The following is a 6,430-nucleotide window of genomic DNA, read 5'->3' as shown; positions in this document are numbered from 1 at the left end:
TGAAAACAATATCGGTGATTCTACCTCAGTAAATGTAATGGAGAAGCGGGTGTAACATTTCAAGGTAAGGTTTGTTGCCATCACATGTTTAATTCAATATTATGTTGGAAGACTTTGTTAATAGAGTTTTATTTTAAATTGGGCAATATTGTTCTATTGAGTTTATTCGAGTGTATATGACTCCGAATATATACATACACAATTTAAAATTTAATAAAATGTAATTGCTTGATATGTCTTGTTATGACGATGGGTGAGGAGCTTAGTTACTCAGATTTAAGTTTTTAAAAAAAATGTTTTATGTCTTTTCGGTACAGCTCCAACTGTGAATCAGTAACATCCCATGTTTTAAGTCGCAGCCGGAGAATCCGAGGATCATGTCGGCAGAGAATGTCCATAATGTATTTCAGCCTTTTTTCCGTGCCAAGAATACAATCTAAAACAAGGAGTTATTCCAACTGGATCTTACAAAAAAGTACTTCCCATTACTTAAACAAAACTAAATCACGAAAGAACCAAAGAATTTTATTGGTGTCTCTTCAGCAAAGTATCCAAAGCGAGATTCCCGCGCAGGTCGGGCGTCTGAAAGGTGGTAGCTTTGAGTGAATTCCTATCTGGTTATGCTGTCAGTCAAACGAAACATCAAATGCAGCTCTGCCCATCTGTGCAATCTCTTCCAACACCGAAACCTCCAAAATAGCTGTGTCCCTCTAACTCGGGCTTCCTGTGTATGTTTAAATATAATTTTTCAATCTTGATGCCTCCATTGCTTAGGCTCCAACCTTGTAATTACCTAACAGGTTTCCGACGCCCAACCGAGGATTCCTCATTTAATACTTTTATTTAAACTGATCTCTTTGTCCAATCCTTCGGTCCTCCATTTTAGTATTTCCTTTCTACACTCTGTACCATCATTACAAGGTAAAATAATTCATATTGCTGAACAAATGTGAATTGATCACTTGTTTAAAAATACTTAAGTAACGCAAACAATCTTCAATGAAGCTGTAACTCTGAGCGAACAATTTGGCAGCGTTTACATTGTATAGATCACAGGCTGATGTGCCTGTTAATCTTGGTCAGTGGTCATGTTCTCTCCTCTAAATCAATACGTTCTGTGCTTAAGTTCCACTCCAGAGCCTTGATACCTGAACTACTGAATGAGTGTAATGTGCTCGACCAGACAAAATGTCAAAGTGATGCCCTGTCTGCTGCGTGACATGAGCATAAAAAATTGAATACGTCTCATTAAAAAGCAGGAGAGATTATTCAGTTGTCCTAGTCAATATCACTAAAACAGATTAATTGTTTACTTAGCTCACTGCAGTTTGTAAAATCAATGTGTGTTTCCCTACATTAAAGGAGTAGCTGCATTTTTAAAAAAGCATGGCAGAGTGATCATTGTACCATAAAGTTTAGATTAGTATAGGTGAAGAGCAAGGGATGATCTAAAACAGAATTTATAATTGGAAGAAGTATAACTTCAGTGCAATAACAGAGAATGTTAGGGTAAAAGCAAAGGTTGACGGGGGAAAATCTCTAACCTCTTGGTTGTGTTCTTTTTGGTACTCTGTTTATTTGTTGAATTTCAATTTAACTCACTGTGATGCAAATCAATATTTGCAGTCAAGTTTGACCAAAGATAAAAATGTATTAAAAACCAAAAGAACTGCGGATACTGTAAATCAGGAACAAAGACAAAGTTGCTGGAAAAACTCAGCAGGTCTGGCAGCATCTGTGAAGGTGAAAACAGAGTTAACATTTCAGATCCAGTAACCCATAAAAATGTATTATCTAGTTATACGTTTTATGTATACATCAAGATAATTCATTCCTGAAAATTACTAATAACTTCTTCAATTTTCAAATATTAATTTGGGACCATTTACAAGTTATTAAAACAAAATACTGCAGACACTCAAATTCTGAAACAAACACATAAATCAGTTCTGAGGAAGGGTCACCAAACCCAAAATGTTAAGTCTGATTTTTTTCTTCATAGATGCTGCTAGGCCTGCTGAACTTTTCCAGCAACTTCTGTTTTTTTGCATATAAACTGCTGGATTTAAAGTATTAACTATGGTTCTCTTTCCACAGATACTTCCAGACCTACTGAGTTTCTCCAGCATTTCTGTTTGTTTCATATATAAGATATTGTCTCTTAATTCAAATTTAGATTATGTGTTTCAAGAGATTCTTGTCGTCCCAGCAATGTAATTTTACTGGAAAACATTAGGATTGCAGTCTGAGTGTTTTCCAGCATCCTATTCCGAAGAAAATAATTTCTTTTCCCCAGGATAATTTATCTCTCATAACTGGGCAAATCAAGCAGCATCTGTTGAAATAGAAATACTTCTTCTCTTAATATATACTAAGGATAATGAATAAAATTTTCAATACCCCTACTTTTGATTCTACATTTTAAAAAAATACTTATTTCACAGAGCATGCAAACTTGCAATGATTTGAGGCATGGATTCTTGTCAATGGTTGGTATACTTTTCAAGTGACATTCAAATCTTCATTGTATTTGGGGCAAGTGGCAACAGTCAATTTCTGGTTAATTGTGAAGCAAGATTTTAGAAATTGTTAAGTCCTAGCCTGGGTCTGTTAAGTTTGGACAAGCCTTGCATTGAATATTTAAAAGTTATAAGAAGGTACAGAACTGCAGTCACTCTGTTAAGATATAACAAAAGGAATGCAAATTCATGTAACACAGAGTGCCCTGAATAGAGTTCTACAGATACATGGGAGCAGTCAGCAACATTTAATAAACAGTTGTTATAAAGCAGAGGTTGACCCCCTTCTGAGAACTAAAACCAAAACACTAACCTCACTCCATAATCTATCAAAGGAGTGTGAAAAGTGGTGTAACAAGGAGTAGAGCTGGATGAACACAGCAGGCTAAGCAGCATCAGAGGAGCAGGAAAGCTAATGTTTCAGGCCTAGACCCTTTCCTTCTTCATACCCTTCTAACTACACCTATTCCCAAACAAAACAACATTCTAATGGTATGTTGTTCCAATAAGTATAAGTCGCACTAATAGATATTTGGCATCATCTGCCAAACTATTAGATATAAGTCACTCAAAATTATAGCTAGGTTACCAGCTTCCAGAATGTTCTGTGCCTTCTCCATCAATTCTTCTGCCAAGAATATTAACTAATTGTGCTGTTAGTTTCATTGTTATTTAGATGGTGCTTTCTCAAAGATGGAGAGGAGAGTATGAGAGGCAGCGATTCTTTGTAGTATGGCACACTGACCTTGACATCGCCAAGGCCAGATGCCAGCTCTCTGACACCTCCTCCGACCACCCCCTTAAACATGACCCCACTCCTGACCATTACAACATCATCTGCCAAACCATCCACAACCCCATCATTTCAGGTGAGCTCCCATCCACAGACTCCAACCTAATCATTCCCAACACTGTGCCACCCATTGCTATCTCCTTCCTGCCTTGTTATTTCAGATTCTGCAGAATCTGCAGTTCCTACTATCTCTGAAAAGTGATGCAATCTGCTTTTCGGCAACTTCTAGTGATTTAAAAAAAATCCCTGACACTCACTTTAAAATTAACAAGTAACAAATTATTTATCCAACTCTAATAATGAACAAATTAACTAAACAATTAATAAACCAAATAAATCCCTTCTAACTACAACCATTCCCAAATAAAGCAACATTCTAATGTACATTGTTCTGATAAATACGAGTCGCACTAGTAGATATTTTAAAAAATTTAGTCACTTGAAATTATAGCTAGGTTACCAGCTTCCAGAAAGTTCTGTGCCTTCTCCGTCAATTCTTCTGTCAGGAATATTAACTAATTGTGCCATTGGTTTCATTGTTATTTTGACTGGAAAATCTATAGGTCGAGTATGTTAGATGGGTCAGTTTTTGTCCAATGTGTGCAGGAGGGTTTCCTGACACAGTATGTAGCTAGGCCAACAAGCGGTGAGGCCATGTTGGATTTGGTTCTGCGAAATGAACCAGGCCAGGTGTTAGATTTGGAGGTAGGTGTGCACTTTAGGGATAGTGACCACAGTTTGGTTACATTTACTTTTAGCGATGGAAAGGGTTAGGTATATACCACAGGGCAAGAGTTATAGCTGGGGAAAGGCAATTATGAGGAAATTCAGCAAGGTTTAGGATGCATAGAATAGAGAAGGAAACTGCAGGGGTTGGGCACAATTGAAATGTGGAGCTTGTTCAAGGAACAGCTGATGAGTGTCCTTGATAAGCATGTACCTTTCAGGCAGGGAGGAAGTAGTCAAGTGAGGGAACCGTGGTTTACTTAAGAAGTTGAATCTCTTGTCAAGAGGAAGAGGGAGGCTTATGTAAAGATGAGGCATGAAGGCCCAGTTAGGGCACTTGAGAATTACAAGTTAGCCAAGAAGGATCTAAAAGAGAGAGCTCAGAAGAGCCAGGAGGGGACATGAGAAGTCTTTGGCAGATAGGATCAAGGACATGAGAAGTCTTTGGCAGATAGGATCAAGGAAAACTCTAAAGCTTTCTATAGGTATGTCAGGGACAAAAGAATGACTAGAGTAAGATTAGGGCCAGTCATAGACAGTAGTGGGAAGTAGTGCGTGAAGTCCAAAGAGATAGGAGAGGTGCTAAATGAATATTTTTTATAGCATTCACACACGAGAAAGATAATGTGGTCAAGGAGAATACTGAGATACAGGCTATTAAACTAGACGGGATTGAGGTTCACAAGGAGGAAGTGTTAGCAATTCTGTAAGGTGTGAAAATAGATAAATTCCCTGGGCCAGATGGGATGTATCTGAGGATTCTCTAGGAATCTAGGGAGGAGATTGCAGAGCCTTTGGCTTTGGTCTTTATGTTGTCATTGTCAACAGGAATAGTGCCAGAAGACTACAGGATAGCAAATGTTGTCCCCTTGTTCAAGAAGGAGAGGAGGGACAATCCTGGTAATTTCAGACCAGTAAGCCTTACTTTGGTTGTGGGTAAAGTGTTGGAAAGCATTATAAGAAATAGGATTTATAATAATCTGGAAAGGAATCATTTGATTAGGGAGTCAACATGGTTTTGTGAAGCATAGGTCGTGCCTCATAAACCTTATTGAGTTCTTTGAGAAGGTGACCAAACAGGTGGATGAGGGTAAAGTGGTTGATATGGTGCATATGGATTTCAGTAAATTGTTTGATAAGGTTCCCCACGGTAGACTATTGCAGAAAATACAGAGACATGGGATTGAGGGCGATTTAGTGGCTTGGATCAAAAATCAGCTAGTTGGAAGAAGACAAAGGGTGGTGGTTGATGGGAAATGTTCATTCTGGAGTTAGTTACTACTGGTGTACTGCAAGGATCTGTATTGGGGCTACTGCTGTTTGTCATTTTTATAAATGACCTGGATGAGGGCGTAGAAGGATGGGTTTGTAAATTTGCAGATAACACTGAAGACAGTGGAGTTGTGGATAGTACAGAAGGATGTTGCAGGTTACAGAGGGACATAGATAAGCTACAGATAACAAGGTGTGGAGCTGCATGAACACAGTAGGCCAAGCTGCATCTTAGGAGCAGGAAAGCTGACGTTTCTGGCCTCGACCTTTCATCAGACATTTTCTGACATTTTCTGTCGAAGGGTCTAGGCCCGAAATGTCAGCTTTCCTGCTCCTAAGATGTTGTTTGCCTGCTGTGTTCATCCAACTCCACACCTTGTTATCTTGGATTCTCCAGCATCTGCAGTTCCTATTATCTCTTAGATAAGCTTCAGTGATGGGCTGAGAAGTGGCAAATGGAGTTTAATGCAGAAACGTGTGAAGTGATTCACTTTGGAAGGAGTAACAGGAATACAGAGTACTGGCTAATGGTAAGATTCTTGGTAGTGTGGATGAGCAGAGAGATCTTGGTGTTCATGTACATAGATCCCTGAAAGTTGCCAGCCAAGTTGATAGGATTGTTAAGAATGTGTACGGCATGTTAGGTTTTAACAGTAGAGGGATTGAGTTTCAGATCCATAAGGTCATGTTACAGTTGTACAAAACTCTGGTGCGGCCGCACTTTGATTATTGCACACGGTTCTGGTCGCCGCATTATAGGAAGGATGTGGAAGCATTGGAAAGGGTGCAGAGGAGATTTACCAGGATGTTGCCTGGTATGGAGGGAAGGTCCTATGAGGAAAGGCTGAGGGGCTTGAGGCTGTTTTTGTTAGAGAGAAGAAGGTTAAGAAGTGACTTAATAGAGACATACAAGATGATCAGAGGATTAGATAGGGTGGACAGTGAGAATGTTTTTCCTCGGATGGAGATGGCTAGCATGAGGGGTCATAGCTTTAAATTGAGGAGTGATAGATACAGGACAGATGTCAGAGGTAGGTTCTTTGCTCAGAGAGAATAAGGGTGTCGAATGCCTTGCCTGCAACAGAAGGAGACTTGCCAAGTTTAAGGGCATTTAAATGGT

This window comes from Stegostoma tigrinum, chromosome 2 (assembly GCF_030684315.1).
Source record: "Stegostoma tigrinum isolate sSteTig4 chromosome 2, sSteTig4.hap1, whole genome shotgun sequence".
Taxonomy (NCBI): domain Eukaryota; kingdom Metazoa; phylum Chordata; class Chondrichthyes; order Orectolobiformes; family Stegostomatidae; genus Stegostoma; species Stegostoma tigrinum.
Note: the sequence above shows the minus strand (reverse complement) of the source record.